The sequence below is a fragment of the Callospermophilus lateralis genome, chromosome 8 (genome assembly GCF_048772815.1).
Source record: "Callospermophilus lateralis isolate mCalLat2 chromosome 8, mCalLat2.hap1, whole genome shotgun sequence".
Lineage (NCBI taxonomy): Eukaryota > Metazoa > Chordata > Mammalia > Rodentia > Sciuridae > Callospermophilus > Callospermophilus lateralis.
This window is the reverse complement of record NC_135312.1, coordinates 78,838,696-78,854,039: the sequence shown is the minus strand read 5'-3', so window position 1 is coordinate 78,854,039 and position 15,344 is coordinate 78,838,696.

Here is a 15,344-nt window from a genome sequence, read left to right as displayed (position 1 = left end):
GAATTCACAAGTTTAAGACCAGCCATAGCAATTTAGCAAGACCCTTCCTGCTGAAAATTTAAAAATATTAAAAAAGAAAAGAAAATGTTAGTATATATCATGCTGAAACAAATCTAGAAGTTATAAACAAGTTAAAAAACAGGATGATCATCACGAGAATGTCACCAAACATTAAATACCATCTGATTTTCATCTCAAAACTATGGTCTCATGTTTGATGACCTACATATCAGATATAAGTGAGTGGGTCAGTTTAATAACTTTATGAACAGAAGGATTTTAGTTGTCTTATTAGGTTTAGTTTTGTAATTCTGTATTGTCCTAGTCACGATTTTTAAAAAGTACCTGACTAGAAGTACTTTTATGCAGATGAAGAAATAGAATAGGGTAAGTTAATATATACAACTAAGGTATGTTACTAAGATACAACATATCCATAAGTAATGATGACTAATTTGGGCATTTGTTCAGGAGACTCCCTGGAAGAATCAGGATTGGAAAATTGGGGGCAGAGAAAAATTAAGAATCCTACAAAAATATAAGGATGAATAAATACAAAAAAAGTGAATGTGATCTGGATAATTCTCTGATCATCTTCATATACACCCAAGCGTATTTATTAAGGTTGAATGCATTTGGTGATTATTTTTTACAAAGTATAAATGGATGATTCATTACTTATTGTACTGAAGGAAATATATGATTTTCAAGAAATACCATATTTCATGACATTAGTTTTTTTTTTTTTTTTTTTTTTCTCTTGAGGTCAGGATATGAGACAAGGACAACAAGCATGTTTGCTTAGCATTTTGGTGCACATCCTAGCCAGAGTAATAAGGCAGGACAAAGAAGCAGCCCTTATGCAAATTTAAAAAAATTAAAATAATAATTTTCATTACTTAGAAGTGACATATATGTTACATATAAATATAAATGAATATACTGGTGATTTATTAATATTAATTGAATGAGTCTTTTAATAGGCTTACTAGACTTAAGGCCAAAACAAACAAAAAAATCATTTATATTTCTATATACCAGCAACAAATATTAAAACTTAGGAAAAAATTATTGAAATTACCAGTATATCAAAGCCTATTAGAACAAATCTAGGGGCAGAAGTGCAAGACATATTGTCAAAATATGCCATTACAAAGATAATAGATTGGTAAAGAAATACATTCCACATTTTTATGAGGAGTATTTCAATTGTCTTACTTTACTTTCTTTCATCTTACCTTTCTTGTCTATTTCTTCCCTTGTTTTTTATTTTTCTTCTTGTTTCTCTTTTTAAATTTTTACTTTAGCATTTTATCAACAGTTTCACACAGTGTATTGATTCTACAAGTCTAGAACTTTACTATTTTGGCATACCGATTGGGAATCTTTTTTTTTTTTTTATCTATATAATTCATTCATTATAGCAGTCAACTTGTCATGGGACACTTGTCCTTTTCTGAAATAAATGATTTTTATCTTTCTTAAAGCTTTTCCTTATTCAGTGGTGAACAGCTAAAAAAGCTGGTGGAATGCTAAACCTGCCCTGTACATCACTCTACATGAGAAGCTTATATGAAGATGTAGAACAATTAAGGAACTATATTGCCCATTTTGGTTTTTGTCTTTTTTTTTCCTATTTAAATTTGAGAAATAATAACCCCATTTCTGACAACTCAGGTAGAATCAGGGGCAAATTTCTATTAAAAAAAGAGAGAGGAGACTAAAAACAGAGAAAAGAAAATATGTTTTGAAGACAAAAAAACAAAGAATATTACAGGTAAAATATCCAGTGTGATCTATTCAAAGGCATTTTCTCTGTATACCACATAGATTTTTAAATAAGTTTTGGCTTTACATTGATAACAATTACATAGATATTTAGTTCTTGAAATGTAATAGAAAATTATGACATCCATAATTGATTTAAAATTACAAGTATGCTCAATAAAATTACTAAGTATGCTCAATAAAATGTAGAAATAATTAAAATGGATAAGAACTATTTGGGGCTTACTAGAAGAAAGTACCAAATGAGAAACAAAGATTTTTCGGTCCTGTCTTGATTCTATTACTCAGTTTTTTATCTACAGAAAAACAAATTGACTTTACTTTCTTATTTTCCTAAAAAAAAAAAACAAATTATTTAGCTAATATATTTTCTACATATTCTAAATTCTATAATGTTAATGAAAGATCTTTTTTGATGATTAAACAAGTGCTTGATGATCTGCAGCACAGTAAGTCAATGAGATTAACATAAATAACAACTAAATCATCCCACAAGAAACAGATGCATAGATAGAAAAAGAGCTATTTAAAATACTTTCATATAGTTTCAATTGGCTTGTGATTTTAGCATTCTCTAAAATTTGCACTTTCTTCCTATCTAAATAAAAATTAAGGAGTAAAAAAATTATGCCCTGAAATGTAGAAGCAAATTTGCTTTTTCTATTGTCAATTTTTATATTATATATAAATAATAAAATATGTTAATTATAAGACATGTCCTATTTAATAGAATTTTAAATGGATAACTTCTATAGCGTAATATCTACCAAAATTTGGCAAAGAAAAATAAATAGATAAAAAGAAGTGCTCACACACAAAAACTGTGGAATTTATTCTATAATTTCAAGTAAACTAGTATTGAATTAGTTTAGTTAAGTATTTCTTATTAAATATACAGTATGTTATAAATTGCTGTCAGATACAAGGGTCCATCAGTAATACAAAGGAAGATTTAAACAACTGACCACAGGCTTGACTATGGGCATGAGCTCTAAATAAAATTTTCAATAAAACTTTTCTGCTTTGGTGTCCTTTTATTTTTTTGCTAAAATGAATTCTGATACAGTAAAAAAAAGAAAAATCAGCCATCCATATCTCCAGGTTTAAAAGTAACACCACTTTAACATGAACAAAGTACAAAAGCTATATAATTCTTTAATCACAAAGTGGTTTTAATACTATTAACATTATAAATTTCAAATTTATATGTTCATATTTGATACAAAAACTTTAGAAATACACTTACAAATTAATGGATTTTGACCAAGTTTTGGTTCCTAGATTTTGTAACATTTTTATTTCTGTGGACAAGGACAGAAGAATACAATACCACAGTGTGGGTTCCTGATTAATTTTTTATTTTACGTATACTCTCTTTTTTAAAAAATGATTATCTCTATAAACTAATACATTTCTACAATTATGAAAGTAGCACTGGTTTAGATTTATATCTCTGAAAGTTATAAATGTAATATGGATATTAAAATGTTATTTCTGTTTTTAAAAGCAGTATGAAAAATAAGATAATAAAACAAAAAATAGATTTTGCCTCATGAGAAAATTTAAAATTTAATACATATTTGTCATAAACATATTACTATTAACAAATAACTGACCATGTTTTTATGTTATGGTTTTCTTAATTTAATAAATGTACACTGTCTGTCATGAGATATTTCGTGAAGAAGTATAATTAGTGCTTAAAATGTGTCAAGTATGTGTAAATTGAACATTTTGCATTTCCTACTGACTATCCTCACTGAATACATTTACAAAGTGACAGTTCTTGGAGTCATATAAATGTTCATCTTTAACAAAATAGACACACTATAATAATGTTTAAACATTTGCTAATGTTGGACTTTTTATTTGTTTTAAGTACAGTAATGTACTGAGATCATAGAATTTTGTAGTACTTTGCATTGACAAAATGGGTTACATTACTCCAAATATATAGATGTACAAACCATGCTTAAGTTAACAATAGATGTTTTGGTAATAAGTCATGGCATTGTTTCTTAAATATCAGAGATATTAATCTTTAAAAATTTGAAACAATTTTAATGCACTTTTATACATCTGTGCCCTGAATATTAACTATTATATAAATGAATAAAATATTTCATTCTTTCATATGGATTCACAACTTTTTCATTATTCTGTTTTTACCACACAGTCTAGATTACCCAATTCTTATATTATTGTTTTTTCTTTATTCATTTTTATTATTTTATTTTGCATTTTGATTTGGTTTTTAATTCTTAAATAACAATTACACATATTTATAAGGTCCAATGTTATGTTTTGATCTATGTGTATATTGTAGAAATGTTCAACTGAGCTAATTAATACTTCCATTACCTCATATCCTAAGCATGTTATTTTCATTTTGTTGAGAATGTGAAAAATGTATTCTAGGGGGTGCTGGATTGTGGCTCAGTGGTAGAGTGCTCACCTAGGGTGGGTGAAACACTGGGTTCTATCCTCAGCATCACATAAAAATAAGTAAATAAAAATAAAGGCATGGGTCCACTATATATATGATAAATTTATTGGGGCTGCGGTTGTTATATAATAAATTTGTTGGGGCTACGGTTGTGGCTTAGTGGTAGAGTCTAGCATTTGTGAGGCATTGGGTTGGATTCTCAGCAATATATATATTGCAGGGGCTGGGGATATTGCTCAGTTGGTAGAGTACTTGCCTCACCTGCACAAGGCCTTCAGTTCAATTCTCAGAACCATCAAAAAAAATGTATTGCATATTTCAGATTGCTGAAAAAAATAATTTTTTAACATTTTTACCTGTATTTTTTGATATCTATTAAAATAGGCAGAAAAATCCAGATCTTAAAATCTATATTAGCAATTATATATCTACTTACTCAATAAACTTACAGAATTAATATATAGTAAGAGTATGCCTCTTACTTAAACACATTATATAATCACTGATTGAATAAATATGTGTGTCAGGAGCCACTCTGAAAATACATGCCCTTAAATCCTGAACAAGAAATACTGAACAACTGTTGAGCCCTGCAGTAACTTGGGCTTTACCTCTGCTCCAATAAAGAGGTACTGCTCCAGGAGTAGGCATAACCCGGTGGGTCTGAGTTACTCACTCACCTGTTCCTTTGTAATCCTACCCCTTGCCCTTTTTCAGTGCCTCATCCACCCTAGGTGAGCACTCTACCCCTGAGTCACAACCCAGCACCCCCTAGAATACATTTTTCACATTCTCAACAAAATGAAAATAACATGCTTAGGATATGAGGTAATGGAAGTATTAATTAGCTCAGTTGAACATTTCTACAATATACACATAGATCAAAACATAACATTGGACCCTATGAATATATGTAATTGTTATTTAAGAATTAAAAATTAAATCAAATCAAAATGCAAAATAAAAATGAATAAAGAAAAAACATAATAATATAAGAATGGGGTAATGTTTTAAGAAACAGCATCCTCCAATAAAAGCCAACTCAAGAATGTGCACTCCCTTCCACCTTTTCCTCCCTCTCTCTCTTTCTCCTGACTTTCTCTCCCCCATCCCCCTTGTGGGAGCCTGAGGCCAGAATCCCAGGAAGCTATTCTGAAGCTTACAAAAAGTTATTCTGTGTCTACATGGTATTTCGTATTACCCCAAATTTATAGGTGAGACTTTGGTTCAGTTGCCTGCAGTGGACGAGGGCAGCATATGTATATGTATACATACACACACACACATACATACATAAATATTAAAATCATTATTCTCAATGTATAGGCTTTTTATAGTAATACAATATTAGATGCATAAGAGTTTTTACTCTGTCCCATTGAATCCAAGACACTGATGTAATACTATACTCTAGTCAGAGTGGCAATGAACAAGAATACAGATAAAAATAAATGCTGGCAAGAATGTGTAGTTAAAGGTATACTCAGACATTTTTGTTGGGACTGAAAATTTGTACAACTAGGAATCAAACCACCATATGATCCAGCTATCCACTTCTGGGTATTTATCCCCAATAACTAAAATCCATATGCTACAGTAATAAAAGCACTTTGGTATTTATAGCAGCACAATTCACAATAGACAAGTTATGGAACCAGCCCACATGTTCATCAATAGATGAATGAATTAAGAAAATGCAGCATATGTACATAATGAAGTTTTACTTAGCTATAAAAAAAGAATGAAATTATGGCATTTGCTGGTAAATAGATGAAACTGGAAAACATCTTGCAAGTGAAATAAACCAAACTCAAAAAAATCCAAGTTCAAATATTTCCTTTCATATGTAGAATTTGAAAGAAAATAAGGCGGGGGAAGGCTGTGTCAGAAATCATAATGACAGAAGGAAAATTAGTGGAGTAGGAAACAGAGAAGAAGAGAGTAGGGATGGGAAAGGGGAGGAAACATGGAATAAATTTTACAAATTAATTACGTGCATGTATTAACATACCACAGTTAATTCTAATTTTGTGCCCATCTTTAAAGACTATTCAAAAATAAATAAATAAACGATAAATAAATGAATGAAAGTAAGACTAGTAGAGTAGAAGAAGGAGAAGGAAAAGAAAGCGGGGAGGGAAAGCAGGGGTAATGGGCACTGCATTAGAGTAAATTGAATTCCATTCACATACGATTTTGTCAAAATGAATCCAACTATTATGTATAACTATAAAATACTAATAGAAGAAAGACTGATTCCATTACTGATGTTTGACTACAATAGCATCCATTCTCTACACCCAAGTTTTCCCTCTTTTCCCCACATCTTGACTGTTGATAGGAAAACACACATGCTCTCTTCTTTGGCACTGTCAGGAGAAGATTCTAGGAGTCCTATTTGTATAAGGAGGCTCCTGCTGGTCCACCCACAATAAAACAAAACCTCTAAATCATCTTTTTGCTCACACCAATTGGGGCAGTGTATTCTATGCTATTTGCACCCAAAAAAATTAATCAAACTAAGAATGTCTTTACATGCCCTCCTGGTACATCAACAACTCAATCCATTTTTCTGGAAAGAGGGAGGACTCCATCAATCTATCATGAAATAATTATGGTCATTCAATATTGGTAACCAACCAACAATTCTCTACTAGAATGACTCTGTGATTTGTTCTTTGGCTTCTTAACTACATGGAGACAGACCTCAGATAGTAACATGGGTTTTCATGACATGAGAATTGGTGAACAATGGTACCAGAGAATATGGTTGCAAATGTGTAATTTTTATGACCTTGTCTGAGAGATCACAAAATGTAATTTTCATTGCACTCTATTAATTGAAGCCATTGTAAGCTTTTCCAGTTCCAGATTCAAAGAGACAAATGCCTTGTTTCAGTAGAAGGATTGTTCAAAATTTTTCAGTTACATATTAACATCTAAACATATAAAATACATTAACCTTATATTTACATGTTGTAACCATAAAACAAAGAAAATATCCCTCATCCAGACATTTCACTCTCAATTTGGAAAAAGTTTCTTTTCCTAAGATCATTTATTTCAAAGATTTCATAATCTTAACTGTTTCCATAGATTGCATGGTTACCAACTTTATAGCCTTAAAAAATCATCTTTCTCTGATGAAGTTTCTATTTTTTTAATATCTGAAATTATTATTATATTTAGCTTTTTCTTATTGAACACTTTTTTAATCTAATAAGACATTGTATAAGAAAGTGTCTAAAAAATGTAAAGTATTGGGTAATTTGAAGTTTAAAATTATTGAGCATTCTTTGGGCATATAGTATGAATTCATGTATTTCTAGAATCACAGTAAGTGCAAAATTAATAAATATGACATTTTCACATTAGTAGCACAAATCTTTTAAGCAGGAATAAACTCATATGATTATAATTTAATAATGAACATTATGAATGCTTTGCATATGATAAGTATTTTTAAAAGCTTTGCAAGGAACTCTAGAATCATATGCAAAAAGGTTTAAAAATATATAGCATTCCAAAAGATTATATTATATTTTAACAAACATTAAAATATTTTTCCTTATTCATATTTTAATTCAGAATAATAATCAAATAAGTATGTGATGATAATTATACATTATACATAATTTTTGATAATTATTTGGATTTAAACAAAATTATAAAAAAAATATTTATTGATTCAGGGCATATTAGATTTATCCACAGCATATGAAAAGGAAAAGTAAAAAATCTTCGTAAAACATATTTACTGAAATATAATTATAGTATGCTTTTTAAGTTTGGATGACTTCTTACTTTTTGTGTGGACATTTGTCATGATTTATACTACTCATCTTTATTATTTAGTTTTTATAGGATTAAACTTAATTACTCAAAAAATAATACGAGTAAGGATATTGTACTTAGATGCACAGTGATAGCTTCAAATTTTTTTCACAAGTTTTCTAGGTCATAATCTGCATAAATAGAATGAAAAGTGCAGTATTCAAATAAAAGTATTAATCACAATAGATCAATCATGAATATTAATAAAAAAGAAAAGGAAATCATTTTTTTTAATTCCCTGCATATTAATCTCCTGTAGTTCTAACACACAAAAGAGAGCTAAGGAACTATTTAAGGAGATTCCATGAAACAACAATATAAATTTTTCTACCAGTTATTTCACAAGTTCTTTTTTTAAAAACTTTTCTTAAATATATTTTTTATTTATTCTAATTAGTTATACATGGCAGTAGAATGCATTTTGAAACATCATACAAAAATGGAGTATAACTTCTCATTCACCTAGTTATACATGATGTAGAGTTACACAGGTCATGTAATTATATATGCACAAAGGGTAATGATGTCCAATTCATTCTACTCTCATTCCTACTCCCATTCCCCTTCCCATCCCTTCATTTCTCTCTGTCTAGTTCAAAATACCTCTGTTCTTCACATTACCCCATTGTGAATTAGAATCAGCTAACCCCTAACCTAAACTTTAACCTTTTTTAAAAAAACTTTTAAGGAATATTAACCTCTGGTGCTATTTAAAATACTGGCTATTACAGAGAAAAGTAACTCTAAAATCATTTTTATGAAGCAAACAGAGAAAACAGTAAATTGAAATTCAAATAAAAATGTACAAAAATGTCAAGAGCCATACATGGGCTATGTGTGTAGTACACCAGCATTGCAGCCTTTGAATAGGAAAAGGTAAGATCACCTAAATACATGAGAATTTCTATTCAGCTTTTCCAGTCTCACACAGCACCAGAGATGGGGTGACCTGCTGCAGCCACACAACCTCTCAAAGATGGGTTTAACCTGCTAAGATGCCAATCAACTTGTTGACTGCAAGATGTCAGGAAGCAGACTCCATCGGCTGAATCCTTATTCCTGACTTTGATGTTCCCCCTTAAATACCCATGGGAGCCATTCTCTAATTGTTCAGTTCCAGCTTCTGTTTTGTTTGAATCTATCAGATGCTCTGCATTTAAAACTATTTTTTTTCCTGACTCTGCTGTCTTATTTCTTCACTAAATAGTTCAAAATTTAATTTTCTCTCATGATTTATACCATCCTGGGCAGGAAAAAGAACCCCCAGCAAGGCACTGGCAGCCTTGCTATACAAAAGAGAAAAACTATAATCTTATAGTGTTTAAGAATGTTTATGCAAAACAACTAGATTATATTATACTCTTGCTAGTGAGGTGAATTGTTACATAAGTATCAAACTTTGACTCATCTAAAATTTTTGAGTCATCAAATGTCATCAGTACAAATTCTAGAATGTTTCCCAACATAAGTTACATTTTATTATTTGAATTTTAAAAACAAACAACTAGAAAAAACCTAATATCCATCAAAGGTGTAAATATATCTCATTTATAAAATGATGTGATACATTGTTCTTAACATCAATAGGTAAATTTATATGTTTATACAGATGATCAAGAGGGTTAGGTCCAAGGAAACTTATATTTTTGGGGACAGGACTGACCTTTCCAAGTTCATCAGGATGATGATACCATATGCAAAAACAAATAAACAAAGTAACTAACCAACTAACTAAACCAAAAGAGAGATGGCAGCAGGTTACTATTCTCCATCTTATCCTGAAAGGCAATAAGACCTTATAAGGCAACTCTAAGTGAGCAGATAATATTTAGGAATATAGAAGTTTTCACAGGTCACACACATAGTTCATGCCACAAATCCATACAGGAGCCTCTAGAGAAGAAAAACAAAGTTGCAGACACAGGCCAAGTCCAGGAACATGAACTTTGCTCTTAGAAACGTTTACACAATACACAAGTTGAAAAGTGCAGATGTCTGAGATGACAAAGGAAACTTAAAATTTACCATTTCAACTATGGTTTATACTTCATTAACAAGTGTTATAGGAGAAGGCAGGGAAGATAATTTGTATATCAAATACAGTTTTTAATATTTAAATTATTAAATTACAGTGGGCCTAAAGTTGTTTCCCTTTATAGTGAAATGGAACCTTACTTAGATGTAAACAAACTGCAGATAAGCAGCAGGGGGGCACTAAAGAAGTATAACTTGCAATTTTCATCTATATAACTTTAAACTGCCTAATCATTCTTCATATTAAACATATAACTTTAGTATGTGGCCCATAAGTCTCTTATGCTTCCTTCAGTATTGTATATTATTTATTAATAATCATAATATCTATAACTATAGTTGCTTTTTAAGTCCCAAATGTATTTTTGTGATTTTAATCATATATTAGCCATGTATTTATTTTTAAAATAAGATTTTGAAAATGTAACACCCTAACAAAATGCTACACTTTAATTATTTGTGTTAATTACACTCTACTTAAAATAACATTTATCTTTATTATATTTAGTTTCTAATGTTATTAAATGTTTTGTTTCTATTGCTTTGTTTTCCTATTTCTTTGTAAATTCTGCCATTTTAAGTATGGATTAAATTTTGTGACACTTTAAAGGAAAGAATTTCTTTAAAAATGTTAATTTTGTTTTTGTTAAATTGCTAATTTTTTAATATTTATTTTTTAGTTTTAAGCAGACACAACATCTTTACTTTACATTTATGTGATACTGAGGATCGAACTCAGTGCCTCAAGCATGCTAGGCGAGCACTTCACCACTGAGCCCCACCCCAGCCCTAAATTTTTAATTTTCTATCTTAATTTTTTTTCCTCTGATGGATCAAACAGAATTACTATGTCAATAATTGTTTTACCCTATCTTGATTTTTTTAGTCACCTTTTTCGCTGCTATAATTAAAGAATGCAAACAGCACAATTTTAGAGGAGGAAAGGTTTATTTGAGGGCTCACAGTTTCAGAGTTCTCAGTCCATAGAAGGCTGGCTCCATTCCTCAGGTTTAAGTTGACAGAACATCATGGAAGAAGAGTGTGTCAGATTACATGGTGATCAGAAAGCAGAGAGAGAGAGACTCCACTCTCCAGATACAAATATATACTCCAAAGCCACACACCCAATTCCCACCTCCTCCAGCCACACCCCACCACTTAACGTTCAGTGAATCCCTATAAGGTGATTAATTCAGTGACTGGGTAAAGAAAACTCTCACAATCCAATCATTTTTTCCTCTGAACCACCTTGCACTTCCTCACATGTGAGCTTTCTGGGGAAACATCACATTCAAACCATAACACCTGATATAGTTAGTTAACAGAAAGTATATTAATAATTGGGAAGAAAAAACTTCTAAAGATTCAATTTGCTAATATTATTTTTAAAAACTTAAGTGCTGGAGTTCACTAGCATGGAATCAAAATGTTGACAAGTAATAGCAAGAAAAATACTAATAAACAGTAAGTAAAACACATATTCAATAATTAATTTACAATATAGCTTATAAATTTAAATTTAAATTATCTCTAATTACTGGTTTTGTTAGGATTGAATATCAAGCCACATATGAAGAATGCTTTTGTTAGGGTCTTTCCAGCACCAGTCTCAGTAATTATGGATTCTCTTGTCTTCTTCACTTCTCTATATGCCAGCAACACCTGCAGAATCCCCTTCTCATTGTAAGATGCAAACAGTGGTGCTGAATGCCAACAGTCCTCAAACAACCTGCAAAGGATAGAATTATAGTAATAGATTTATAGTTTATAGTAAAATAGACTAATAAATTTGCAAAATAAAGATATTTAAAAAATAAAATGTGACTACAGTTATTTTATTTTGCAAACATTTTAATATCATAATTATTGCTTTAGGTTGTTTCTAACAAGAAGAAGAAATATTGTACACTTCAAAGCCCAATTTCAAAATTAGGAACTAATATCCATAGTACTTTTTTAAAAAATACACTTCTCTTTGGGATAATTAAAGTTAATAATAAATTGTCATTTGCCTGTAGTCTTTATTGTTGTAAATTTAGGTAGTTATAATGGCTCTCAGAACAAATGAGCCTTTAACGAGGCATCTGAAAGGTAACATAATTAAAGAGGAAAATAAGTCATTTTCTCTAAGAGGAATGCAAACTACTGTCAAGCTGATTCACAAAAGAATGTTTTAATAAGGCTCTACCCCAAATGAACAAATGTCTGTATGGAAATGAAGTCAACTAGATCACCATGATCATTCTAGTATAATATTTGCAACACGAAGTAATAATGTGAATATCACATTACTAAGAGTTGTAAAAGTAACAGAAATGTTTTAGTCAGCATTTACTTTGCTTTGACTAAAGGACCTTTCAAACACAATTTTAGAAGAGAAAAGGATTATTTGTGGGACTCATGGTTTCAGAGGTCTTGGTCTGTGGACAGTGGGTTCTTGTCCTTGGGGCTTGAGGTGAGGCAGAACACCATATGGTGGAAGAATTTTGAAGTGGGAAGCAATTCACATGATGATCAGGAAGCAGAGAGAGAAAGAAAGACTCCACTTGCCTGATACAAAATATACACCCTACAGGCATGCCCTTAATAACCCACCTCCTGCAGTTACACCCTACCCACTTTCAGTTATCACTCAGTAAATCCCATTAGGGGATAAATAAATTGATTGGGTTAGAATTGTCATAACCCAGTCATTTTTCCTCTGAACATTTTTGCATTGTCTCACACATACACTTTTGGGGACACATCATATCCAGACCATAACAAGAAATATTATATTTACTTAGTTCTTGTATATTGAGTAAAAGGCAAAAACTATATACAAATATGTATCCACTTATTATCTCATATTAATTCAATCATTAAATCAAGAAATGAGCAGGGTGCAGTGGCACAGGCCTATAATTCCAAGGATTTAAGAGGCTGAGGCAGGAGGACTGCAAGTTCAAAATCAGCCTCAGCACCATGCAAGGACCCTAAGCAACTTAGCAAGACCTTATCTCATAATAAAAACATAAAGGGCTGGGGAGGTGGCTCAGTGATTAAATGTCCCTAAATTCAATCCCTGGTACCAAAAAAAAAAAAAAAAAATCTAAAATGGAGCATTTATTATGTGTCATGAAATAAGTCTGTGTGCCATTTCAGATGCAAAGGTGAATCTGTTTTCTCAGTTCCTCTGATTTTCAAATGTGATTTTCTGTGGGGTCAAGCAAAACTTTTTATAATATTGAAATCATAAAGTATCTGTACATTAAACAAAGTCTATTCTCAGTAATCTGCTTCAGAAGGAATTGTGAACCTCTACCATATACAGCAATGAGACTTAACTTTCAAGTAATCTTACATTCTTCAAATAAGTTTTATGTTTATTACAAAGTAATTAATGCAGAAGAAATGATATATGGTTTATGGAATTATGCTATTTATTTCTATATCAAAGAATTCAGATACCTTGAAATTCATGTTATTCATCTCAACCTTTACTTGTACATTCTTCAGGTTCCATCCATATAGGTAAAGTATATACTGTAACTATTCACATATAAGAGCAGGCATATGAATTAAAATAAGAAGAAAAATTGAACACTGTCAAGGCCAGTTTCCTCAAAATAGTTTATGCTAATGTTTTATCTATTTTTGCAATTGTTTATGTTCCCCATTTGTAATAAACTCACTATTTACATAGATATACACAAACTTACTTCTGTGTATTATTATAGGTACATTTTTAAAAGTAAATAATAATTTGAAATCCTATAGAAACATTTCAGGTTAAATTTCCTATAAGAATTTATTAGTTCTTAATTTGATTTCTATATATCCAGAAGGAAATAGAATAAAAGGGATATATATTAGCTAAAACTGAAAGCATTTCTTCAAAGAAACAGGATGTTACAAAACCAGAATATCTGAATATGTATGTCAATAAAATGCTTCATTGAGCTTAAATTCCTCATACACAACAGTGCTGACTAAACAATAATGCTTTTTGTAATAGCCTCCAATGCATTAAAATGCTTTATTGCTTTCAAATGTGAAATATAGGGTTGACATTCAGCAAAACTGTAGGCATACCCACTAACATATTATCATTTTATATGAAGTGAAGATATGCGTAATGCTTGCATAATCAATTTTTATACTTGTGTACTATTTAAAAACTTCAAAATCTGAATAATATTTTAATAACAGATTTAGTCAGTCAAATGAGGAATAGAAAACATTTAAATACTACACTTACATATACACATATGTATCTTTCTTTTTTTAATTTTGTGATTATTTGAATAATTCTGTTAATCTAATCCTGACTTTAAGTTTAGTATCATATTCTCAAGTTACAAATGTGTCTTTGTCCATACAGTATGATCAGAAAGTCATAATAATAATGGAATTTCCTTTGAAAATTCATTTTTAAATAAAAAAAAATGTAGTTCTGGGGATTGAACCCAGGGCCTCATATATGCTATGCAAACCCTCAATCAACTGGGAAACATCCCCAGTACCTCATTTTTACAATTGTTTTCTAAAACCCTCAGATTTTACTCAAAGTTAAACTTTAGTCACTCTAACACACACACACACACACACACACACACACACACACACACACACACACTATCTAAAAGCAATCATCTCTCAGATAGCCAGGAGAATATTCTATATTTTCCTGGTTAAGTAGTTGAATTCTACTTAGTAAATCTATTTTTTTAGTACTGCGCTTCAACATCAAAAGTCAAAGTTCACAATTTAAAATGAACTTATCATTTGTATATGCTCCAAAATAGACCTTACTTTTTAAAATTTATCATAGAAGTTATAATTAGCAAATTCTATGAAGTTATAATTAGCAAATTCTATTATTTTTCTATTACCAGTCCTCCATAATGAATATACTCCTAATATTGCCTTTTTATACCATCCTGTAGAGAATAAAAGTATGTTGCTTTGTTTTTCCTTATCTTTTCAAAGTAAAGTGAATATTGCACTTATTGCTTAAGTTCATGTTTTATCAGGGCTGCACTGTGAGATAAAACTAATATTGACTGAAAATTCTAACCGAGAGACATGTTGTTTTTATTATCTTATTTTTAATGTATATTCATTTTTACATAGATTTGCTCCAAATTAATCAGTTTTTAAAATTTTTAAATTGCAGCAATTTTAAGGGATAAAGTTTGGTTTTATAGCAAATGAAGCATAGTACTTTATTTCTACAGAGTATACAATGCCTGAGTTATTA